The sequence below is a fragment of the Bos taurus genome, chromosome 14 (assembly GCF_002263795.3).
Source record: "Bos taurus isolate L1 Dominette 01449 registration number 42190680 breed Hereford chromosome 14, ARS-UCD2.0, whole genome shotgun sequence".
Lineage (NCBI taxonomy): Eukaryota > Metazoa > Chordata > Mammalia > Artiodactyla > Bovidae > Bos > Bos taurus.
The window spans coordinates 37,385,730-37,412,838 of record NC_037341.1 but is presented as its reverse complement, the minus strand read 5'-3'; the positions used below and the strand labels follow the sequence as shown (position 1 = coordinate 37,412,838).

General features: G+C 42.6%; 1 long non-coding RNA gene and 1 pseudogene across 1 annotated transcript in view; one reads left to right on the top strand and one right to left on the bottom strand.

Annotated features, from left to right (window-relative positions):
• LOC112449517 (uncharacterized) overlaps window positions 1–27,109 on the bottom strand; it is a 128,680-nt gene that overhangs the window by 68,105 nt on the left and 33,466 nt on the right. The gene's annotated exons all lie outside the window — the stretch shown is intronic.
• On the top strand, window positions 16,783–17,457 carry LOC781682 (chromobox protein homolog 1-like; annotated as a pseudogene).

The following is a 27,109-nucleotide window of genomic DNA, read 5'->3' as shown; positions in this document are numbered from 1 at the left end:
AGAACCGGACATGGAACGACTGACTGGTTCCAAATTGGGAAAGGAGTACATCAAGGCTGTGTATTGCCACCCTGCTTATTTAACTTATCTGCAGAGTACATCATGTGAAATGTCAGACTGGATGAAACACAGGCTGGAATCAAGATTGCTGGGAGAAATATCAATAACCTCAGATTTGTAGATGACACCACCCTTATGGTAGAAAATGAAGAGAAACTAAAAGAGTCTCTTGATGAAGGTGAAAGAGGAGTGAAAAAACTGGCTTAAAACTCAACATTCAAAAAACTAAGATCATGGCATCCGGTCCCATCACTTCATGGCAAATAGATGGGGAAATAATGGAAACAGTGAGAGACTTTATTTTGGGGGGCTCCAAAATCACTGAGGATGGTGACTGCAGTCATGAGATTAAAAGATGTATTCTCCTTGGAAGAAAAACTATGACAAACCTAGACAGAGTATTAAAAAGCAGAGACATTACTTTTTCCAGTAGTCATGTATGGATGTGAGAGTTGGACCGTAAAGAAGACTGAGTGCCGGAGAATTGATGTTTCTGAACTGTGGTGTTGGAAAAGACTCTTGAGAGTCCCTTGGACTGCAAGGAGATCAAACCAGTCAATTCTAAAGGAAATCAATCCTGAATATTATTTGGAAGGACTGATGCTAAAACTGAAGCTCCAATACCTTGGCCACCTGATGCAAAGAGGTGACTCACTGGAAAAGACCCTGATGCTGGGAAAGATTGAGGACAGGAGGAGAAGGGGGCGACAGAGGACAAGATGGTTGGATGGCATCACCAACTCAATGGACATGAGTTTGAGCAAGCTCCAGGAGACAGGGAAGGACAAGGAAGCCTGGAGTGCTGCAGTCCATGGGGTCGCAAATAGTCGGAGAGGACTGAGCAACTAAACAGCAACCAACTGGGGAGACATGTCCTGTTCTATGTCTTTGTGTTTTTTTCAACATGACCAACAGAAAAAAATAAAATTTTAAGAGGAATCTATATAAATACACCTACTAATAAGAAAAACATACTTTACCAGACCATCTGTCCCGATTGTGTGTTTTGAAAATCCTATCATATTATTTTGATTTATACAAACAGCATAAATTGAGCACCTACTACATACAAGGAACTAAGCTGGATACAAGGCATGCAAGATTAAGAGAGCCAGTACCCCAGACCTCATAACTTTACTAGCTAGACATATAACGAAAAACTCATTGTAACAGCTGCATTGAACAGATTGCTCAGCATTTGATGGGAACTCAGTGAGTGTTTACTGAAAAAATAAATTTTAAATAGAGGAGTGATAGAGAATTATTTTTAAAAAGACAATGCCTGAATTTGATCAGGAGAGACACATCAGAGACAAGGAGATAAGCGAACTTAGAATTTACAGATAATTTAAAATTCTCCAGGAGGGTGGGCAAGGATGGAGGCAGCCTTCTTGAGAAAGCCTTATTCATGAAACTGCAGACGTGCCAGCCTTGCAGCAAGGACTCAGGTTATGGAATTGGCTGCATATTGGCAAAAGGTTGTTAAAGACAAGGTTTGGAGTGTAGGTCAAGTCCAGATCACAAAAAGCAGTCTGAGGAGTTTCGCACTTCTGCTGGAACAAATGAGGCGGTCACTGTGGTTTTGTATTGAAATAATCTCCTTCGCATCTGGAAAATAATCTCCTTCGCATCTTTTCCATCTGGAAAATGAAATTGAGTTATCAGAAGTGGATAGCAGGATGAGAGCCAAAATCAGTCACGGAAAAGAGGAGGTTTCCAGAAACACTTCAGAAGATGGAATGGGGACGGAGGCCTGGGTGGAATCTGGGGGGAAAAGGAGAGAAAGAAAGACAATATTGGGTGACTGTGAAATACACAGAAAATGGGACTTCCCTGGTGGTCCAATGGCTAAGACTCCACACTCCCAATGCAGGGGGTCCAGGTTCATCCCTGGTTGGCAAACTAGATCCCACATGCTACAGATAAAATTCCTGAGTGCCAAAACCAAGGCCCAGCACAGCCAAATAAAAACTTAAAAGAAAGAAAGAAAGAAATACGCGGAAGAGATTGGAGAGATGGTGAATGCAGAAAGCCAGGGGTTAGGGAGGTGATACAGGTCATAAATTCTGTTTGAGGACATTGACTTTCAGGTGAGTTGGAATCAGATGGGAAAATCCAGTAGGCAAAGAGAATAGATTTTGAGGCTAGGAGACATGGCTAAGATTAAGACTTGAGGGTCACAGAGTCATCAACACCAGGAGCTTTTAGGTAATCTGAAGGTAATAATTAGTATTACCAATACCATAAAAGCAAATAACATTGTTATTGATAACAATATGCCCTGCTTAGTGTTTTATTACAGATTACATGTAATTCTTATAACAAACTTTTCAAAGTAGATATAATTATTATCCAATTTTTTTTTTTCAGATAAGTCAGCTGAAACACACACAGACTGTCCTGTCCTAGGTCTCAGAGCCAGCAAGTGCTGGAGCAGAGAAGCTCTAGACAAGAGGACAAGTCCAGAATCTACCCCAAAATGTGTTTTGCGTGGCCAGCGCAGCACTTTCATGAATTAAATTTGACTTTGGCCATTGCCTGCAGCCTGCTCCACAAGTTCACCACCCTCCCCAGCATACCACTGTGTCTTAATCCCACCTACGTAATTGACGGACACTAAGATGAACTGTCCAGATCCCCTCTCATGGAAGGACCTGTCTGTCACAAGCAACTGTCAGCTCCTTCAGGGTTTGTCTCAGTGGCAGGCAGCTGCCTGTCCCTAGATCACACCTCTTCCAGGGCATCCAAAGACTGATGGAGACAAGAAGGGGAGAAAGGCCAGGCCATCTTGGCCCAACACAGGATGACTCTGATGGGTCATTCCCACTTCAGAACCCTGCTGAGTTTGGATGAGGCTCTCAGCATGCATCGTGACTCACCGTCTTCTTTCCAGTTCTGCTTCCTTTCCTTCCCTCCCTCCCATGGGTGTTGTTCTCTAGGGCACTTACCAATTAGTGTTTTGCTCACTAAATTCCATCCTAGAGTGCACATCTAGAAGTACTCAGCCTGTGACATGTAACCTGCCCATTCCTTGAACACAGTGAATTTTTACACCTACAAAAGGCACAAGCATTGTCTTAAGAGTTTCTGAATGTTTAAGATTTAGCTTAGTGTATGAACAAAAGCAAGTACAAAGGGCCTGTCACCAGTTGAACAAAAGTTGACTCAGATTCCTTTCCAGGCCAGAAAATCCACTGTGAGCTCAGTCTGGGGGTTGCTCCAACCATGGCTCCCATCTGCCTCCCCTACATCTTTATATTTGAATGCCTACTCTCCAAAGTCTCCAAGCCTACAACCTGACCTGTCTAAGGCCCAGCCCTAAGCTAGTTCAACAGGGGATAGAGTGTCAGGCTGTTGACTAGACTCACTCCTGCCCCATGCATCAACTGAGTCAATGTCTGGAAAGGGGTTAACACATATCCCTGGCACTAACTTTTTCCTTTGGCTGAGAACTTCCACCGCCTCCCTCAAGTTCTTCTGTTAAAATGCAAATAATCTAAGTATATATGTCTGTATGTCTTCATTATTTATGAATTGATAAAAAGATGAGAAGGATTCAGGCCAAAACATAAACAATGGTTTTCTTTGGGTTGTAGAATTGTTGGTATTTCTTTTTTTTATTTTTCTACAGGACTGATGCTGAAGCGCCAATACTTTGGCCACCTGATGTGAAGAGCCAACTCATTGGAAAATACCCTGATGCTAGGAAAGATTGAGGGCGGGAAAAGAAGGGGGTAACAGAGGATGAGATGTCAGCATCACTGACTCAATGGACATTGAGTTTGAGCAAACTCCAGGAGATAGTGAAGGACAGGGAGGCCTGGAGTGCTGCAGTCCATGGGGTTGCAAAGTGTCGGACAGGACTTAAGCAACTGAACAACAACAAATTTTCTAAAATGAACCTGGGCTGTTTTTACAATAATGTTTAAAATGAGTTTTCAAATACAAAAGGACTGTACCCTTCTTCTCTGCAGATAACCTTGGAAAAGGAAGCCCATTAAGCTATGAGCATGAGAGGAAGGTATTAATACCTTGCTGTCAATGATTTGGAAAGTCAGCCAGTTGATATCAGAGCATCGAGGAAAATGAGATGTTGAAAAGTTCTATGTTAGATGAAGCTGGCCACAGTGAGAGGCCATAGTTTTCTGATTAAGGCATCTAAGGTCAACTAGAGGAGGAAGGCTTTGCAAAAATGGACACAGGAGACTAACCTTATTCCTCAACCTCCAGTCATCCATCCTTTTGCCCCTACCCCCATAGCACGCAGGAGAAGGAGCAGAAGCCAGATGCACTTCTACCCCTTATGGCAGGGGAGTGCTTCTGCCTGCCCCTCTTCCTCCTCTGATGATTTCTGAAGTCCCTTTTATCTCTCACCTGTGAATTTCAAGCCTAGGTCTTCCCTGGTGGCTGAGATGATAAAGAATCTGCTTGCAATGCAGGAGACCTGGGTTCAATTCCTGGGCCAGGAAGATCCCCTGGAGAAGGAAATGGCAACCCACTCCAGTATTCTTGCCTGAAGAATTTCACGGACAGAGGAGCCTGGTGGGCAAGAGTCCATGGGGTAGCAAAGAGTCAGATGTGACCGAATGAGTAACACAGAACTAGGCCAAAGCACTTGATCCTTTTCTCACCTCCTCCAGGCTTGGCTCTGAGGCGTCTTACTGTCCAAGATGGGGAGAAGCCTACCAAACAGGAGCCCAAACTAGAACACCAAGAAGAAAGGGCACTGAGCCCTTCAGCTTAGCCTCGTCTATGCCCGGGGATGCCTTTCAGCAAAGCCCAGCTTCACCTGCATTGCCATGCACTGGCCTTGTGACCTCGCAGCTCTCCCTGCTGCCAGGCTCCTGTGTTCACTGCAGTTCTCACTGGGACCCTGCTGTCCCCTGGGGTCTGCCGCCTCCCGGTTGCCCCCGACCCAGTGCTGTCCGCCTGTGTGTGGGAACATGCAGACATCTTCCGTGCTCTGTGGAAGACAACGGAGACCCGGCTCTGTCCTGCATGGTCCCCTCATATCCAGTTGTTACTAGAAGCACCCGCATTAAAGCTTGGCCCAGGGAGTGGGGAGTCAGGGAGAAAATCAAGGCGCCCCAGCTCCTTTCCTTTTCTTCTCTATGGAGGATGAGGTCAGCACTTTGCACAGGTCCTCTGGGGTTACCTTTATGCATTAAGACAGCTCCCTGGCTTTCACCTTCAACAGCCAGCACTGAAGGGTCTTCTCTGAAAGAGTTCTCAGAGTCCACTTCACCTGCAAGCCTAGAAAGTAGACTTGTCTGTGAATGTGTGTTCCTAGTGCCTAACCCTCTTCCCCTTAGTGGAGGATGAGGAATAAGGTTAGTGTAATGTCTCCCTGCAGTCTTTGCAATCCCAGGGACTGCAGCACACCAGGCTTACCTATCCTTCACTATCTCCTGGCATTCGCTCAAACTCGTTTCCACTGAGTCAATGATGCCATCCAACCATCTCATCATTGGTTGCCCTCTTCTCCTTTGCCTTCAATCTTTCCCAGCATCAGGGTCTTTTCCAATGAGTTGACTCTTCTAATCAGGTGGCCAGAGTACTAGAACTTCAGCATCAGTCCCTCCAATGAGTATTCAGAGTTGCTTTCCTTTAGGATTTTCTGGACTGATCTCCTTGCTGTCCAAGGAACTCTCAAGAGTCTTCTCCACAGTCTTCACCACAGTTTGAAAGCATCGATTGTTCAGTGCTCAGCCTTCTTTATGGTCCCACTTTCACATCCGTACATGACTATGGAAAAACCATAACTTTGGCTATGCGGACCTTTGTCAGTAAAGTGATGTCTTGATTTTTAATACCCTAGGTCTGTCACAGCTTTTCTTCCAAGGAGCAGATGTCTTTTAATTTCATGGCTGCAGTCACGGTCCTTAACCAATAGCTAATGGGGCAGGAACATAAGAGCCTCAGCAGCCTTGCTGTGGGTTGGGACAAACCCTCAAGTTCCCCTGGAGGGTTGGGGGTGGAAGTCCTTCCTTCTGAGGCCCCCCTTCCTTCCCCATCTCCCTGGCTACTGCCTTGAATGCATCACTTACTCACACGTGAACGCACTCTCCAGGTCTGCTTCTGGGAAACATGACTTAAGACTCTCCATTTCCCTCTCTTCTTTCGTCTTCCTAGAAGCAGTGAGCTCAAACCACTTCTATAGTCTGCTTTCCTTCTACCATACTTCAGTATAGTAGAAGGAAACCTCACTTCTTAGAGTGGTGAAATCTCTAACTTTTTTTGAAAATGTCTTTCTAAAGAAATACCAAGACAAGTGATTCAGCACAATCTTCTTTTAACAAGACAGATACACTCTGAGAAAATGGAAACCCAGGAACCCTCTTGGACTTTGCAATAATGACAGTTGACAAGAGCCTTGGGCCATTTATCTCAGAATTTTAAACTTAGAATACCCTGATCCCTTTATTGAATTTTATGTTAAACTTGTTCAATTATTTTCAACCAAATTGCAAGTTATCCTCCAGATGCTAAATTTGACCTGCTTTTTGAAAATAGGTTAGACGTTCTGTGTGCTCCTCTGAAATCTGACATTGTTCCATAACTAACATTAACTTAAAAATCGGAGTGAGCCGCCTTTGCAATAAACTGTCAATAAAATATGGTCTGCAGAGACTTGACTAAGTTTGCTTCTGATTGGTTTTAAAAGTTTAATATGAAACAAGAAGCTCCTGATATTGGGCTAATTTCTTCTTCAAATCAATCCTGCTTATGTAGTGCATTAGGAAGCACCATTAAGCTTGTGCATGGTATCACAAGGCCAAGCCTGAACTTCATTAACCATAAAATAAAAGATCAGCCATGATGTCAACCTGGAGACCTAGAGCCCCAGTTTCAGGAGGAGGAGATTTGATGCTTCTCTTTCCACCAGTCTTCTAGACTAACTTTAGATATATCATTTTAGAATCTCTAAGTGAAGATATTCCAAAGAATGCTCATGCTTAATGATATAGTGAGTCGGTTTCATCAAGCTAATTTTTGTCCTCCTGTGAATTTCATCAAACTTTTTTTGCCAAACAGAACATGGTAAAGCGAAGAATTATTACCAAAGTTGTAGGTAATTTAGACATTCAGGACCACAATTAAATCTGAAATGAACATTGCTACTAAATTAGCTAGCACACTTCTACCATTATTCTCCTCCTTGTGGCCAAATTAACAATACCAGAAATAGCAAGCAACTCTTGAAAGCAGAAAATTACATTACATGTAGAAGGGAGGTTGTTGTTTAGTCACTCAGTCATGTCTGACTCTTTGCAACCTCATGGACTGCAGCACACCAGGCTTCCCTGTCCTTCACTATCTCCTGGAGTTTGCTCAAACTCATGTCCCCTGAGTCAGTGATGCCATCCAATCATCTCATCCTCTGTCGCCCTCTTCTCCTCCTGCTCTCAATCTTATGGTATGGAAGGGTTGAGCAAATAATATTCTCTGAGGGTTTTGAGTACTTACCATGTGACAGATACTATCTTAGAAGCTTTATCATATTAAACTCCTTAATCCTCACACCAATGAGGATTATCAGTGAGATAAGTACTATTATTATCCCCATTTTCCAGAAGAGAAAATGTAGTTACCAACAGCAAGGCATTATCCCTCATGTACTGTTTTAGGGGGTGAGGAATTAAACTCAGTTTTCCTCCAAAGCCTATACTCTCACCAACTATGGGATCAAGCTGCCTCTGATAGAAGACTGACTCAATCAAAAAGCAAACAAACAAACCTTCCTCCATAATCAACCAGGAAACCTAAACTTCTTTCTGTGGGACCAATTCCATGAAAAAGGCCAGGGCCTCAGAAGGCCTGTATAAACTTGTAAACAAAAGAAGGCGGCAGCACCTAGTGACCCCGGCACCACTGAGCGGTACGGATGGGCACCATTCTCCAAGACCGCAGTGTGAGTGGCTCCCCCTGGAGGCGGGCAGCCCTGAAGCAGGAAGAAAATGACCAAGTCCGTGAATCGCTGGAGATGCTTTGGATTGCAGTGAGGTCCAAAAGACAGAAGGAGGGAAGCCTGGGGAAACGACTAGGCCAGCCAAGCAGAGGTGTGAGGCTGTGGGAATTTGATACAAAGCAAAAACGTCACCAAAATGGGAGCTGGGAGGTGACTGAAGAAATTCCTGGCCTGCTTAGAATTTTGACAGATTGGATCCTCAATTAAATTTGCTCTGAATTCTTAACTGCCCATTGGCCTCCTCTCAAATCAGTCCCAACAGAATGTACTTTGGGCATCAATCACAGCCTTATCGTGGAGAAGGGGCTTGTGTAACTCAATGAAGCTATGAACCATGCTGCACAGGGCCTCCCACAGATAGACGGGTCATAATGAAGAGTTCAGACAAACAACGGTCCATGGAGAAGGAAATGACAAAGCACCCCGGTATTCTTGCCCTGAAAACTCCATGAACAATATGAAAGGCAAAAAGATATGACACCAGAAGATAAGCTTCCTCAGTTTGAAGGTGCCCAATATGCCCCTGAGGAAGAGTGAAGGGCAATTAATAATAGCTCTAGAAAGAATGAAGCTGCTTGGCCAAAGGCAAACAATGCTTAGTTGTGGATATGTCTGGTAGTGAAAGGAAAGACTGATGCTGGAAAGAACAATTTTGCATAGGAACCTGGAATGTTAGGTCCATGAATCAAGGCAAATTGGACATGGTCAAGCAGGAGACTGGAGAAGGAAATGGCAATCCACTCCAGTATTCTTGCCTGGAGAATCCTAGGGATGGAGGAGCCTGTTGGGTGCTGTCTATGGGGTTGCACAAAGTCGGACACAACTGACGTGACTTAGCAGCAGCAGCAGCAGCAAGCAGGAGATGGAAGATTGAACATTGATATCTTAGGAATTAGTAAACTAAAATGGACAGAGAATGAGTGAATTTAATTTGGATGACCATTATATCTACTACTGTGGAAAAGAATCCCTTATTTTTTTTAAAAAAAAGGAGTACCCCTCATAGTCAACAGAAGAATCCAAAATGCAGTACTTGGGTGCAACCTCAAAAATGACAGAATGATCTCAGTTCATTGCCAAGGGAAGCCACTTAACATCACAGTAATCCAAGTCTATGACCTAACCACAGATGCTGAAGAAGCTGAAGTTGAATGATTCTATGAAGACCTATAAGACCTTCTAGAACTTACACCAAAAAAAGATATCCTTTTCATTATAGGGGATTGAAAATGCAAAAGGAGGAAGTCAAGAGATACCTGGAGCAACAGGCAAGTTTGGCCTTCAAGTACAAAATGAAGCAGGGTAAAGGGTAACAAGAGAACATGCTGGTCACGGCAAACACCCTTGCCAACAATTCAAGAGACAACTCTCTACGTGAACATCAGCAGATGATCAATACCAAAATCAGAATTAATTATATTCTTTGCAGCTGAAGATGGAGAAGCTCTATACAGTCAGCAAAAGCAAGACTAGGAGCTGACTGTGGCTCAGGTCATCGGCTCCTTGTTGCAAAATTTAGGTTTAAGTTGAAGAACGCAGGGAAAACCACTAGACCATTCAGAATGACCTAAATCAAATCCCTTATGACTATATAATGGAAGTAAAGAATAGATTCAAGGGATTAGATCTGGTAGACAGAGTGCCTAAAGAGCCATGGATGGAAGTTCATAATTTGTACAGGAGGCAGTGACCAAAACCATCCCCAAGAAAAAGAAATGCAGGAAGGTAAAGTGGTCGTCTAAGAAGGCTTTACAAATAGCTGAGGAAAGAAGAGAAGTGAAAGGCAAAGGAGAAAAGGCAAGATATACTCAACTGGATGCAGAGTTCTAGAGAACAGCAAGGAGAGATAAGGCTTTCATAAGTGAATGCAAATAAATACAGGAAAATAATAGAATGGGAAAGACTAGAGATCTCTTCAAGAAAATTGGAGATATCAAGGGAACATTTTATGCAAGGATGGGCACAGTAAAGGACAGAAGTGGTAAAGACCTAATAGAAGCAGAAGATATTAAGTAGAGGTGGCAATAACACATAGAAGAACTATACGAAAAAACGTCTTAATGACCTGGATAACCATGATGGTATGGTCACTCACCTAGAGCCAGAGATCCTGAAGTGTGAAGTCAAGTGGGCCTTAGGAAGCATTACTACAACAGAGTTGGGGGGGGCGGGGGATGGAATTCCAGTTGAGTAATTTACAATTCTAAAATTCTAAATAATCCTATTTAAAATCCCAAAAGATGATGTTGTCAAAGTGCTACACTCACTATTTCAGCAAATTTGGAAAACTGAGCAGTGGCCACAGGACTAGAAAAGGTCAGATTTCATTCCAACCCCAAACAAGGGCAATGCCAAAGAATGTTCAAACTATTGCACAATTGCACTCATTTCACAGGCTAGCAAGTATGCTCAAAATCCTTCAAGCTAGGTTTTAGCGGTACGTGAACCAAGAACTTCCAGATGTACAAGCTGGGCTTAGAAAAGGTGGAGGAAACAGAGATCAAATTGCCAACATTTGCTGTGTCATAGAGAAAGCAAGAAAAGAAAGCAAGTAGATGTTTTCTACTTCTGCTTCATTGACTATGTAAAAGCCTTTGACTGTGTGGATCACAGCAAACTGTAGAAAATTCAAAAGATGGGAATACCAGATCCTCCTACCTGCCTCCTGAGAAACCTGTATGCAGGTCAAGAAGCAACAGTTAGAACCAGACATGAATTGGGAAAGGAGTACGTCAAGGCTGTATGTTGTCACTCTGTTTATTTAACTTATATGCAGAGTACATCAGGCAAAATGCCAGGCTAGGTGAATCACAAAATGGAATAAAGACTGCCAGGAGAAATATCAATAACCTCAGATACGCAGAGAATACCACTAATGACAGAAAGCGAAGAGGAACTAAAGAGCCCCTTGATGAGGGTGAAAGAGGAGAATGAAAAAACTGGCTTGAAACTCAATATTTAAAAAAAAAAATGGAGATCACGGCATCCGGTCCCATCACTTCATGGCAAATAGATGGGAAACAATGGAAACAGTGACAGACTTTATTTTCTTGGGCTCCAAAATCACTGATGACAGTAACTGCAGCCACAAAATTAAAAGACACTTGCTTCTTGGAAGAAAGCTATGACAAACCTAGACAGCATATTAAAAAGCAGAGACATTACTTTGCCAATAAAGGTCTGTATAGTTAAAGCTGTAGTTTTTCCAGCAGTCATGTATGTATGTGAGAGTTGGACCATGAAGAAGGCTGAGCACTGAAGAACTGATGCTTTGAACTGTGGTATTGGAGAAGACTCTTGAAAGTCCCTTGGATAGCAAGGAATTCAAACCAGTCAATCCTAAAGGAAATCAGTCCTGAACATTCACTGGAAGGACAGATGCTGTAGCTGAAGTTCCAATACTCTGGCCACCTAATTAGAAGAGCCGATTCATTGGAAAAGACCCTGATGCTGGGAAAGATTGAAGGCAAAAGAAGAGGGAGGCAGATGATGAGACGTTTAAATAGTATCACTGATTCAATGCACATGAATTTGAATAAACTCTAGGAGACAGTGGAGGACAGAGGAGCCTGGTGTGCTGCAGTCCATGCAATTGCAAAGAGCTGGACATGACTGAACGAAGAGCTGGACATGACTGAATGACTGAACAACAACATAAAGAGTAAAATGACCCTCTTCCCAGCCTCCTCCACCCATACCCCTGACTTGCCTCCCCTCCAATGACACCCACCCAGATGCACTTCAAGGGGCTGTACTTGTCTGCCTTTGCTTGGTTCTCTTAGACTTCTAACTCACCTGGGAAATGCCTGATTGTCATTTAGGACAGTTACTATATCATCTGAATAAGTGTGAAAGTGTTAGTCACTCAGTCATGTCTGACTCTTTCCAATGCCATGGACTGTAGCCCACCAGGCTTCTCTGTCCATGGATTCTCCAGACAAGAATACTGGAGTGGGTTTCCATTCCCTTCTCCAAGGAAACTTCCCAACCCAGGGATTGAACCTGGGTCTCCTGCTTTGCAGGCAGATTCTTTATCATCTGAGCTACCAGGGAAGCCCCATATCATCTACAGTGTAGACAGTATGTGGTCTGTTGTAAACAACCAGTCCTCATTAGCTGAACAAAGTGGAATTCCTCAGGGCATTGGAGAGGCCACTGAAATTATAGGATGTTAATCTCTCTATCTGGAGAAGGCAATGGCACCCCACTCCAGTACTCTTGCCTGGAAAATCCCATAGACAGAGGAGCCTCGTAGGCTGCAGTCCATGGGGTCACTAAGAGTCGGACACGACTGAGCGACTTCATTTTGACTTTTCACTTTCATGCATTGGAGGAGGAAATGGCAACCCACTCGTGTTCTTGCCTAGAGAATCCCACGGACAGAGGAGCCTGGTGGGCTGCCGTCTATGGGGTCGCACAGAGTCGGACACGACTGAAGTGACTTAGCAGCAGCAGCAGCAGTCTCTCTCTCCAGTACTCTTGCCTGGAAAATCCCATGGACGGAGGAGCCTGGTAGGCTGCAGTCCATGGGGTCGCTAAGAGTTGGACACGACTGAGCGACTTCACTTTCACTTTTCACTTTCATGCATTGGAGAGGAAATGGCAACCCACTCCAATGTTCTTCCCTGGAGAATCCCAGGGATGGGGGAGCCTGGTGGGCTGCCGTCTATGGGGTCACACAGAGTCAGACATGACTGATGCGACTTAGCAGCAGCAGCAGCAGTCTCTCTCTCTCTCTCTATATATATATACATACACACATGTATATATACACATACATACATACACACACACACCATAGCTATAAATATAGATACAGATGCCTAGAGAGCAAACATGGTGTTTGTGTGTATATGTGTGTATATATGTAGAAAGAGAGAGAGAGAGAATACATACATATTGTAATTTTAATGGCCTCTCCAGTGCCCTGAGGAATTCTATTTGGTTCAGCTAATGAGGACTGGTTGTTTACAACAGACCAGATGCTGTGCTCAGAATTCAAAGGTAGTTGTAAGTGATCCCTTGTTAATCTCTCCCTCATATAAGCCTCCTAAATACAGAACCTTATAACTCTCGGTATGTTTCAGACTCACTGGGAGGACTTTACATTTCTGCCCAGGCTACATGCTATAGAAATTCTGATTTACTGTGTTTCATCCGATCTAAGATGTCACTGCCTATTTGAAGTGTATTTTATCTACAACTAAGAAAGAAAAATGCTTCCAATTATTTCATCAATTTTAAGAAGCACAGATTTCTGAAATGTAGGGGAAAATTACATCTAAGAATAGTAGTTTGCCTAGTTTGGGGACCCAGGCATTAATGCATGGTTTTTTTTTTTTTTAATATCTATTTATTTGGCCGTGCTGGGTATTGGTTGCAGCATGTGAACTCTTAGATGCAGAATGTAGGATCTTAGTTCCCTGACCAAGGATCAAACCTGGGTCCCCTGCATTAGGAGTGTGAACTCGTCACAACTAGACTATGTGTTTTAAATGAGACTTAAATGATTCTAATAAGAATCACTGCCCTGATATCTCTGCCATATGTCTTACTATTCAGCCATTCTTCATTCAAGAAGCATATTTTAAACACTTACTGAACTGCAGATGGTCTATAATGTGTAATATTACACACACATTTTATATATATATATATATATATATACACACATAATATATATATAATACATAGCAGACATTAATATGGCAAGTTTCCAACCCATATGGAGCTTATCTCTAGTATAGAAGAGATAGGTAAATTAATGAGGGCATTTTCTGTCTCCTTCACCAGATCATGAAAGCAGTAACTCTTCCCTAAGTAAAATGGCTCTATTCCTAATAGAATGGGGAGAGAATATGCAAACCTTCTGTCCCATGGATGAAGAACTTCACCTTTGTTATGCTCCAGTATCTCGACTCTTGATACACCAGACCTCACACATCAGAAAACTATGAACAGTATTGCTCTTTCCAGCTAAGAAGCAACTGGGCCTTGAACAGCAATAACAACAAGGAAGGAGAGGTATACTTGGCTAGAAATAGCTGGAAAGCCGAACACACTGGCAACAGAGTCAGGAAGAAGAAAGATCAAAAAACTAAAGTAACAACTGGAACAGAAGAAAAAGAATAGCAAGCTGCAGGGGTGGCAGATAGAAGATATGACACTAGAGATTAGAAGCAGGCAAGACCACAAAAATGACCAGAAGCAAAAAGTGACAATGGAGAAGAGATCTGGTAACAAAGAATCAGAGGAGGCGAAAAAAGACCAGAACATTGGCAGTTTGAGTGCAAACAGAAACGCATAGCCAGCATCAGGTGAGGAATTTGGAGAAGGAATGAGTCAAGTCCTACCTGAAAGACACTTCATTACAAAGTAGAAGAGCAATTGACGTTAATAATCATTGAGATTAACGATTATTTTCTATTATTAAAATTGCTGCCCAACCCCATTTAAAAGCTTTGAGAGGCTTACACAGTTAAGACTGAGTCATACAGAAGATTCTCTTTTAAGGAATTGCTGATCAAACTGTTGTAGCCACGCATTCTGGGAAACAAACTCACTCAGAAGGACAATGCAGACAATGGAGTGCAGTTTATTACACCGGCGGGCCCAAGGCAGAGTCTCCTCTTAGCCAAAGACCCTGACCAGTTTTTCTGAAAACCGTATATACCCTAAGTGTACGTGCCCAAACCCACCTCCCCAAATTCCCTGAAACTAGTCTGAACAAAGGAAAAGAAAGACACAATCAAAGTTAACCCGTGATTCATATGCCTTAAGCCTAGGTAGTTAACAGTGGACAATTATCAATAGGCCTGTGGTCATACTCCAATAAGCATAATAGAATTTATGATTCTATTCAGTTACACAGATAATTAGGGTATTCTTTTAGGCAACAGAGAGTCTAGGTACGAGCCCTGGGGCTCTTCCATCCAGGGGGCCTGGTTTTCCGGTTGGTATGTCATTTCCATAGATACTGGGCATAGAGCTCAAAGCCCACAGTCTGGCCCAAGATGGAGTCCTGCTTTCAAGATGGAGCCTGTTCTGTCTGTTTCCTCCTTCAAAATCAGTAGAGCAGGCTCTCTATCCTTGCGTCAGTGTGACAGCTTTATTTCTAGAGGGATGTAATCTCACCTGGATGTTACTCATCCCTAGAAAAATAGAACTCCCCACTTAGACTTTACCTGGAAACTTTTTATTGACTTTGCCTTACAAGGGGATTCCCTGGTGGCTCAGATGGTTAAGAATCTGCCTGCAGTGCTGGAGACAGGGTTCAATCCCTGGGTTGAGAAGATCCCCTTGAGAAGGGAATGGCTACCCACTCCAGTATTCTTGCCTGGAGAATTCCACAGACACAGGAACCTGGCAGGCTACAGTAGTCCATGGGGTCACAAAGAGTCAGATATGACTGAGCAACTAACAAGTATTTATATAGTTACACTTAACATGTTTATGTCCTCAGTTCAGTCGCTCAGTCGTGTCCGACTCTTTGCAACCCCATGAACCGCAGCACGCCAGGCCTCCCTGTCCATCACCAACTCCCAGAGTCCACACAAACCCATGTCCATTGAATCAGTGATGCCATCCAACCATCTCATCCTCTGTCATCCCCTTTTCCTCCCATCCTCAATCCTTCCCAGCATCAGGGTCTTCAAATGAGTCAGCTCTTCGCATCAGGTGGCCAAAGTATTGGAGTTTCAGCTTCAACATCAGTCCTTCCAATGAACACCCAGGACTGATCTCCTTTAAGATGGACCGGTTGGATCTCCTTGCAGTCCAAGGGACTCTCAAGAGTCTTCTCCAACACCACAGTTTATGTCCTACCTCCACCCAAAATATGGAATTTAAAATATATTAATGATTAATCCAACAGAGAGTTCAGAGTAGGTTTCCATATCTAAATTATGTTCTAATTCATGTATCTCCCATTCCTTTGAAAAAACAAATAAGTATAACATATGATCTAGCATAGGCTCAACCTAAGGTGATTCCCCATCATACCCAGAGCACATCAGCAAACAACTTTCTGAAATGTTCAGAATTCTATCCGTAAAGGAACCAGAGGATACGCAAACCCAGTACCAGTTCTAAAAACTCAGTCAATAATGCATTTAATAAAAATAAAAACATAGATGGATCAAAAGGTTAAATTAGAAGACACTTCACACTACATGACTTGGGCATTGGCAAATAATCCATCAAATGAAGAGGATGTATTGAATGCCTCTACTGGGCCTAATATTGTTTCATCAATGAGAGACTTAAATTATGAATGAGATCATGATGCTGTATCATATACTCATCTATCATTTATTGAGTTGCTACTTTATAGCAGGTATTAAGAGACAAAAATCTCATAGTCCACTGAAGGAAAGAAACACAAACACACATAACTGGTACTGCGAGGAATTTGGCACAGCACCTGGTGACTCCAGATCCTGAGTCCATGTCCGCTGACCTGAAGGTGCACAGGTGCTCATGCCACCAGTAGAAGCTCAATTTGGCTGAGTGAAGTTCTCATCACGAGCAAGTACAGACCACAAGGCATTTGCGGGTCGCTCTTTGGTCTGAGTAGACCGAGACAATGCCACGTGGGCTGGGTGGTCGGCTGGGAGATTGGGCTGGAGAGGAAACATAGTAAATTGGGAAGAGGACAGAAGAGACAGCCTGGATGCTTGAACCAGTTCAGGGAGGGTTGACAACTACAAGACCTGAGCAGCATCATCCTTTATACCAGAAAGCTCGTGGGCATTATGGGGAAAAAATAAAACAAGAAGAAAGTGGAGGAGGTGCTAGAAGAAGAGGAAGAAGAATATGTAGTGGGAAAGTTTTAGACCATTGAGTAGTAAAGGGCAAAGTGGAGTATCTCCTAAAGTGGAAGGGGTTCTCAGATGAGGATAACACATGGGAACCAGAAGAGAAACTGGATTGCCCTGACCTCATTGCTGAGTTTCTGCAGTCACAGAAAACAGCATACGAGACAGATAAATCAGAGGCAGGCAAGCGCAAAGCTTATTCTGATTCGGAAGATAAGGGGGAGGAGAGCAAACCAAAGAAGAAGAAAGAAGAGTCAGAAAAGCCACGAGGCTTTGCCCAGGGTTTGGAACCAGAGCAGATTATTGGAGCTAGAGACTCCAGTGGAGAACTCATGTTCCTGATGACATGAAGAACTCTGATGAGGCTGACCTGGTCCCTGCCAAGGAACCCAATGTCAAGTGCCCACAGGTTGTCATATCCTTCTATGAGGAAAGGCTGACATGGCATTCTTACCCCTCAGAGGATGATGACAAAAAAGATGACAGGAATTAACTCTCTTGAATACCAGCCCCTGTCGCATCTGACTGGGTTTCAAGTGGGGAAAAAGTTCTCCTTGTCTTGACACCATAAAGGTGGCTTGAGAAGATGTCCTTTGAAGAGCCAGTATAGTTTCTGTGCTCTACAGCAGCCCAAGGGCTTCAAGGCCATTCCACGCTATACAGTTTGCACACCCATCCCAGTGGACGGGAAGGGAAGGAGGGTCAGTGTTTGACGGCAACCCATTCTGAACTTTCCAAAAAAAAAAGCAAATGGCCTTCTCTGAAGAACAAAACGCAGAATGGGATGTAGGAGAGCAAGAGATACTGTAGATCTTCAAAAAGCATCTCCACAATCCACACAGCCTTCTTCCCAATCGTGTTAACTCTGCATTTTTACAGAGTAGCATGTGTGTCGTTTTTGGCCATTCAGTTCAGTTGCTCAGTCGTGTCCAGCTCTTTGCGACCCCATGAATCGCAGCACGCCAAGCCTCCCTGTCTATCACCACCTCCTGGAGTTCACTCAAACTCGCATCCATCGAGTCGGTGATGCCATTCAGCCATCTCATCTTCTGTCGTCCCCTTCTCTTCTCCTGCCCCTAATCCCTCCCAGCATCAGAGTCTTTTCCTGTGAGTCAACTCTTCGAATGAGGTGGCCAAAGTACTGGAGTTTCAGCTTTAGCATCATTCCTTCCAAAGAATAGCCAGGGCTGATCTCCTTTAAAGTGGACTGATTGGATCTCCTTGCAGTCCAAGGGACTCTCAAGAGTCTTCTCCAACACCACTTACTGGTGTATTATTTGGGGTGGGTGGGAAAGAAGGGAGATGGGTTAGGATCATTTTTGTTAAAATTTGGGGAAACGGTGAAACAAAGGAAAAAACAACTAATAATGATTGGGTTCTGTGTCCAGAATATTGTATCCTTTCAAAAAATGTCATTGGCCACCTAAATGAGCACTGTGAGAGACTATTTAAAAGCTGTGAATGCCTGAAACTTAGAAGCCAAGGTATTCCCTGCTTGAGCTTAATGCTGATCCCAAAAAAAGACTAAGAAGCTACCAAAAAGATACATGCATCACAATGCTCATAGCAGCATTATTCACAACAGACAAAGGAAGCAACCTAAATGTCCATCAACAGGTGAATGCATAAAGATGAGGTACATATGTACAATGGAATATTACTCAGCCATAAAAATAAGGAAATATTGCCATTTCCAGCAACATGGCTGAAACTAGAAATTATCATACTGAATGAAGTCAGTCAGAAAGAGAAAGTCAAATACCATATGATATCATTTATATGTGAAATCTAAAAAAAAAAAGATACTAATGAACTTATTCACTAAACAGAAACAGACTCACAGACATAGAAAACAAATTTATGGTTACAAAGGGGAAAGGGAAGGGGGAAGGATAAACTTGGAGTTTTGGATAAACAGATACACTCTATTACATATAAAAAACAGAAAGGTCCTACTGTATCTTGTAATAAACTATAATGGAAAAGAATGTGAAAAAATATATATACATATATAGATATGAATCACTTTACTGTATACCAGAAACTAACACAACATTGTAAATCCATTATATTTCAATAAAAAATAAAGCATTGAGCCTGGAGCCAGGGAGATCTGTTGGAAGAATAATGGTCCCAGTGAATGATCACAAAGGTTTGAACCAAGCCAGTGGTGTCAGGGATGGAGAAAGGGATACCAAGACATGTTTAGGAACAGAATTGAGAGGACTCGGGCTGAATGACGAGTCCCTAAAAGAAAGGGCAGAATCACGAGTGGCTTGGGTAACTGCATAGAAGCTTTTTACAGAAACTGATTACAACAAGAGCGAGGTGGAGCAGGAAGGAGGGGCAGGTAACAGGTGCCGCTTCAGTCTCGTTAAAGTTAAGATGACTCTGAGACATCCAAGTTCAAATCTCTAGTAGCCACTGGGAGTACAGAAAAATAGTTGAGCCAGAGTTACCTGTTATATCTCCAAAAGCTGTAACTAAGGAGACAAGAGAGGATGTACACATGGAAACAATTAGTGAACAAAGAAATGTGGAGCATTTAAGATGCTAAAATTCCTTAAGTGGGATAATCAGGGTTCGAAGAGGAGGGAGAACCATGCCAGTTAGCAGAGTAGGAGAAAGGAAGCTTGGCTATGAGGAATGGGAAGAATTTGGAAAAGCAGAGGAAGGACACTTCAGTGGTCAGAACACACACACACCAAGTCAGAAGGCAGAAGTGGAAACTTAGGCAGAAGTTAGGTTACAGAGTACAAGCATGATGACTAAAAACCCAGGGAAGAGCAGGTTACCAGGGGTCCAAAAATCAGGAAGAAGAATGAAGTCTCATCACAATAGGGAACAAGAGGCTGTTATACATTTTGAAGAGAAGAATGTCATGATAGAAACATTTAACCACTTAATTCAAATGTAGTCTAGCAGATTCATCCCATGCGTATTCACATCTGTGTCCAACACAAAATTATCATCTCTTCAGTAAAGCCTTTTGATCATCCACATTTATATAAAGAAATCTTAAAATGGAGAATTTCCCAAAGATATAGCGAGGTGAAGAAGCACAGTAACAGTGAAATTTCATGATGCCAAGTATCATTACAATAAATTACTCTGCCTAACGAACATGTCCACATTCTACAGATGGTCCATTATAACAGTGTTCTGTTGAGAAGCTTATAACATGCCTTCTGTCTGAGAGATCCTGTTTAACACATGCTTTCCTTTATACTTAACCATGGGGTTCACGTGCAATGGTGACTCTGAAATATTCATGAGCTACCCCAAATCTTGGATCACAGATGAATGACAGGAACAGGAATTCCTTTTTTCTTCATTAACAGTTGAGTCAAGAATCTAACAAGGGTTTTCCTGCTCCTCTGGGTAGGACAGTTAGCTTAGGAGTCAGTTTGAATAATAGGGACCCAACTTCTTCCACTCGGTTCCTCTGAGTTGAGCAGACTGACAAAATACCCCTACGAACCATCAAGGCCACTACCTCCATAGCATCACAGGTAGTCATGTGACTATGGGTGGTTGCTGTGATTGGTTCAGGAATGGATACATAACCTGAATTAACCCAGTGAGACACAGGCAGATACTATCAAGGACTGAAACAGCCCACCTCTTCTTCCTTGCAAATTAAATTCTGACTTTCTATTATTGGGTGACCTTAGCAATATCCAAGGGTTCATATCTAGCCCCTAGGGGACAAATGTCAATAAGCCTAAAACTACCAAGTAATTGTATTCCATTTGAAAAGGATTGGTAAAGCATGAGTGTGCAAGGTAACTGACCCACGAGACCTAGAGAAGGAATTCTGTAGAGGTTTTTTTGCATTCTCAAAAGACACAAGCAGGGACTTACTCTTTACTACTTTTGGACACTGTCATATGAAGATGCGGTATCAGGAGCTGCTACAACCATCTGAGATTACAAGGAGGCGGCCCACAGAGAAGCTGACAAAATGCCCTCACATGATTGATCCCCTACATCAACTCACTTTGGAACTGCCTCTATCTCTGGGCTTTCTGCTGTGTGAGAAAGTAAGCCCCTTTGACCCAGTTTTCCGTTACTTGTGGCCAAAACCATCCTGAGTGATTCAGGATGAAACCTGGCACTTTTGCTGCCTCTCTCGGAAAACGGAAGTTCTTCTTCCACTGATGTGACTAATCAAGTGGGATGTGACCTTGGTGCTCTTGACCTCTATCAGGGAGGCAGCAATCAGAAAAGAAAGTCAACAAGAGAAGCACTGTTTGAAGACAGACAGATGATATTATTTGAACATCTAGGTCCAGGTTTTTTCCATGAAGTTACCTCCAAATTTTTCAGTTACATGAATCAAAAAATTTCCTTTTCCCTTCTTCCTAGTTTATGTAGCTTCTCCTCCACTTGTAATTTAAAGACATCCAACGAGTCCATTCTGAAGGAGATCAGCCCTGGGATTTCTTTGGAAGGAATGATGCTAAAGCTGAAACTCCAGTACTTTGGCCACCTCATGCGAAGAGTTGACTCACTGGAAACGACTCTGCTGCTGGGAGGGATTGGGGGCAGGAGGAGAAGGGGACGACAGAGGGTGAGATGGCTGGATGGCATCACTGACTCGATGGACATGAGTCTGAGTGAATTCCGGGAGTTGGTGATGGACAGGGAGGCCTGGCGTGCTGCGATTCATGGGGTCGCAAAGAGTCAGACACAACTGAGCAACTGAACTGAACTGAACATATACACAGGTATGGAGGGAGGAAAAAAGACTGAGATAACATGGAAAACCTCCAGAAGAATGTCAGGCCATAGGCAACTGATAACAACAGTGGACCCTAAATCTATGCTTTCTGTACTTCTTTTATCCTTCAGTCAAATCATCACAACCAAGAATAACATCAAGTAAGTGCCAATACTCTCCAACTCCCTCCACCTCCCCAATCCTAAATGTCCCACAAGTTTGAAATAAGACCCAGCCAAGCATCCACTCCAGCCCCAAAAACAAGGCAGAAGAAAAAGGAAGCAAGGTGGTCAATTATGTGACCTTTCCTTCCTTCCCTTCCCACTATAAAGAAAGTTCTTTTCATGTATTAGATTCTTTTACTATAAATGATTCCCAGCTGTTTCATCCTCAACTGATGCCAAATGGCTGAAAAAATTCCAGCATTTTATCAATCGTATCACATTCACAGGTCACATCTGGTTCAGTCCTCTGTCACAGCACATTTGGTTTATATGCTAATGTTTATCTGTGCTACAAGATTTCAAGTCCCTCAAGACTAGGAAGAGTCTTCTCCATCGAACACGCAGTGCCTAATACAGTACTTACACACTGAAGGCATCTAATAATACTTGCTGATTGAACAGGTGAATGAATTCCACCTCAAGTCTCCCTTAATTTATATGAGAAGGTAGGGGTGTTCTTTAAAGATGAGTCAGGCCAGGGAATACAAATACACCAGATTATTTATCTATCAAGAGCAGTTCTTAGCTGTAAGCAACAGAGGAAAACCCTGACTGATTAATTAGAAAAGAAATGTATTTAAGAGATATTGGGTAGCACAAAAATTGTTAGGAGGTCTGGAGAACCAGTGCAAGGCTTACCTTTAAAAACAAAACCCAATTTCATACCACAGAACTGGCCAGTTGAGGAAACCAGTACCGTACTAAGCATTGGCAGAAATGCTACCTTGGCCATCAGTGTCACCAAAAATGGAGGCTTCATTCCCATTATGTTATCTTACATTCTTCACATGTGAATTGTAGACTCATCCAGGTGCATCTGATTGCAGAGTCTGGCTTCATATTTGCATTCTCATGGCAAAAAGACTTGAAATTTACATCTATTTCTATATCGAGGAGGTAAAAATTCACTATAAGAGAGGTGTCCCTAAATATAGAAAGGCCACTCAAAAGATGATGAACAGTCATGAATGTAACACATGCTCACTACTTTGGAACTTAGAATTTTAGACACAAAGTCACCTGTATATGTCCCACCCATATTTGGACCAAAGCCCTGAATGAGGCAATAACTGACTCCAAGTCCCTCAGAGATGGCTCTTCAGACTGTTCTCCAGTGGTCTGCTCTGCCATCAGCCACCTAGGCTGACCTTAAGGCAGCGAGGAAACCAGAACGGAATGCAAGAAGAGTGTATGAGTTTAGTCTGAGAAATGTGTCTCACACAAGTGGTTGAAAGTAAATGATAAGGAATCTGCATCCACTAACTCACAATCTTGGGACGGGGATGAGAAGGCAAAAAGATATGATACCAGAAGACAGCCCAAAAGGTTGGAAGGTGTCCAATATGCTACTGGGAAAGAGCAGAGGGCAAATACTAATAGCTCCAGTAAGAATGCTAGGCCAAAGTGGAAATGACACTCAGTTGTGGATGTGTCTGGTGGTGAAAGTAAAGTCCAATGCTATAAAGAACAATATTGCATAGGAACCTGCAATGTTAGGTCCATGAGTCAAGGTAAATTGGATGTGGTCAAGGAGGAGATGGCAAGAGCGAACGTCTATACCTTAGGGATCAGTGAACTAAAATGGATCGGAATGGGCAAATTTAGTTCAGATGACCTATATATCTACTACTGTGGGCAGAATCCCTTAGAAGAAATGGAGTAGCCATCATAGTCAACAAAAGAATCTGAAATGCAGTACTTATATGCAATCTTAAATAGGACAGAATGATCTCAGTTCATTTCCAAGGTAAACCATTTAATATCACAGTAATCCAACTCTCTGCCTCAATCACTGATACTGAAGAAGCTGAACAGTTCTATGAAGACCTACCAGACCACCTAGTGAAGAAGGAATTCATAGGGCCCGGACCCCATCTTAGGCCTGTTCATGCTGATCATGCTCGGCCACCTCTCCAACGGACTCTGGACTCTGTGCTTAGTGCCTATGGAAACAACAATAGAAGGATGGGACCCCCTCTGGACAGGGGAATCTTGAAGATCACATCCAGGTTACTCATCGCCTAAGAGAAAACATACTCTAATCACCCCTACCTCCGGACAGGTCATAAATTCTTTCTGTATCTATCGGAGTTTATTGATTATTAACTGTTTGAACACCTAACACTTGATAACACTTGAATAATGGAGTTATTGTGATTGTATTTACCCTTCCTTTGTTTTATGTAAGTCTCAAGGAAATTGAGGTGGTGAGTTCGGATACGTATACATGGGGTATAAAAGATTTTCACAAATGCTGGTTGGGATCCTTGGCTAATAGGAGACTCTGCCTTGGGCCCACCAGTATAATAAACTGCACTCCACTATCTGCATTGTCCTTCTGAGTGAGTTTGTTTCCCGGAATGTGTGGCTATAACACTAGAACTAACATCAAAAAAAGACATCCTTTTCATCATAGGGGACTGGAATGCAAAAGTAGAAGTCAAGAGACACTGTAGTAACAGGAAAGTTTGGCCTTGGAGTACAAGGTAAAGCCAGGCAAGGGTTAACAAAGTTTTGTCAAGAGAACATGCTGGTCATAGCAAACACCCTTTTTAACAAAACAAGAGACGACTCTACACATGAACATCACCAAATGGCCAATACCGAAATCAGACTGATTATATTTCCTGTGGCCAAAGATGGAGAAGCTCTACACAGACACCAAAACAAGACCTGGAGTTGACTGTGGCCCAGATCATCAGCCTCTTATTGCAAAAATTCAGGTTTAAATTGAAGAAAGTAGGAAAAACCATTAGGCCATTCAGGTATGACCTAAATCAAATCCCTTATGATTATATGGTAAGGGTGGTGAATAGATTCAAAGGATTAGATTCAAAGGATTAGATCTACTAGACAGAGTGCCTGAATAACTATGGACAGTTTCATAACACTTTACAGGAGGCAGTGACCTAAACCATCCCCAAGAAAAAGAAATGCAAGAAGGCAAGATGTTTGTCTGAGGAGGCTTTACAAATAGCTAAGGAAAGAAGAGAAGTGAAAAGCAAGGGAGAAAGGAAAAGATATACTCAACTGAATGCAGAATTCCAGAGAACAACAGGAGAGATAAGGCGGCCTTCTTAAATGAACAATTTAAAGAAATAGAAGAAAACAATAGAACAGGAAAGACTAGTGATCTCTTCAAGAAAATTGGAGATATCAAGGGAATATTTCATTCAAAGATGGGCATGATAAAGGACAGGAACAGTAGGACCTAACAGAGGCAGAAGAGATTTAGAAGAGGTGGCAAGAATATACAGAAGTACACAAAAAAGGTCTTAATGACCAAGATAACCATGATGGTCTGGTCACTCACCTAAAGCCAGACATCCTGAAGTGTGAAGTCAAGTGGGCCTTAGGAAACATTACTAAGAAGTTAGCAGAAGTGATGGAATTCCAGCTGAGCTATTTAAAACCCTAAAAGATGATGCTGTTAAAGTGCTGCATTCAATATGCCAGCAAATTTGGTAAACTAGCAGTAGCCATAGGACTAGAAAAGGTCAGTTTTCATTCTAATCCAAAAGAAGGGCAATGCCAAAGAGTGTTTCAACTACCATACAGTTCAGTCACTCAGTCACGTCTGACTCTTTGCAATCCCATGGACTAAAGCACACCAGGCTTCCCTGTCTATTACCAACTCCCAGAACTTGCTCAAATTCATGTCCATCGAGTCAGTGATGCCATGCAACCATCTCATCCTCTCTCGTCCCCTTCTCTTCCTGCCTTCAATCTTTTCCAGCATCAGGATAACTACCATACAAGGGCACTCATTTCACATGCAACCAAGGTTATACTCAAAATCCTTTAAGCTAGGCTTCAGCAGTACACGAACCAAGAACTTACAGATAAATGTACAAGCTGGATTTTTAAAAATGCAAAGAACCAGAGATCAAATTACCAACATTAGTTGGATCACAGAGAAAGCAAGGCAATTCTAGAAAAACATCTATTTCTGCTTCATTGACTATGCTAAAGCCTTTGACTGTATGGATCACATTAACAAACTGAGGAAATTCTTTAAGATATGGGAATACCAGACCACCTTACCTGTCTCCTGATAAACCTGTATGCGGCTCACAAAGCAACAGTTAGAATCGACATGGAACAACTGACTGGTTCAAAATTGGGAAAGGAGTACAACACGGTTGTATTTTGTCACCCTGCTTATTTAACTTCTATGCAAAGTACATCATGTCTAAGGCCAGGCTGGGTGGATCACAAGCTGGAATCAAGACTGCCGGAGAAATATCAATAACCTCAGATATGCAGATGATACCACTCCAGTGGTAGAAAGTGAAAAGGAACTAAAGAGCATCAAGAAGCATTAAGAAGCAAAAAAAAAGCTGGCTTAAAACTCAACATTCAAAAATACTAAGATCATAGCGTCTGGTCCCATCATTTCATGGCAAATAAATGGGAAAAAAGTGGAAGCAGTGACAGATCATATTTTCTTGGGCTCCAAAATCACTGAGGATGGTGAGTGGAACCATGAAATTAAAAGACGTTCGCTCCTTGGAAGCAAAGCTATGACAAAACTAGACAGCATATTAAAAAGCAGAGACATCACTTTACCAAAAAGGTCCATATACTCAAAGCTATGGTTTTTCCTGTAGTCATGTACGTATGTGAGAGCTGGACTACAAAGAAGGCTGAGGATGAAAGACCTGGTGGTCTCAAATTGTGGTGCTGTGGTGCTTGTCTCCCTTGGACAGAAAGGAGATCGAACCAATCAATCCTAAAGGAAATCAACCCTGAATTTTCATTGGAAGGACTAATGCTGAAGCTCCAATCTTTTGGCCACCTGATGTGAAGAGCAGACTCATTAGAAAAGACCCTGATTCTGAGAAAGACTGAAAGCAGAAGGAGAAAGAGTTGACAGAAAATGAGATGGTTAGAGAGCATCACTGACTCAATGGACCTGAAGTTGAACAATCTCTGGGAGATAATGGATAGCAGAGGAAACTGGAGTGCTTCAATCCATGGGGTTGCAAAAAGTCAGACGTGATTTAGTGACTGAATAACAGCAACAACATATCAAGGAAATCAAACAGCAAAGAATGCTGTTCAACAGGGATGGAACACCATTGCTGACCCAGCTCCATACCTCCCCACCTTCTCTGATGGACCCCGTTGCATTCTGACAATATTTTTAGTTTTAAGTCCTCTGGCACGTGTGTATTTAAACCTTCTCAGCTAAAAAAACAAAGTGTTTTTATTTCTGTATCTATCTTTTCATCTTCCAAATGTTTATTATGACAGATTCTCCAAAAATGCTTCTTGAACAACAGAACACAGATTTTACAAAAGCTTAAACTGTCTA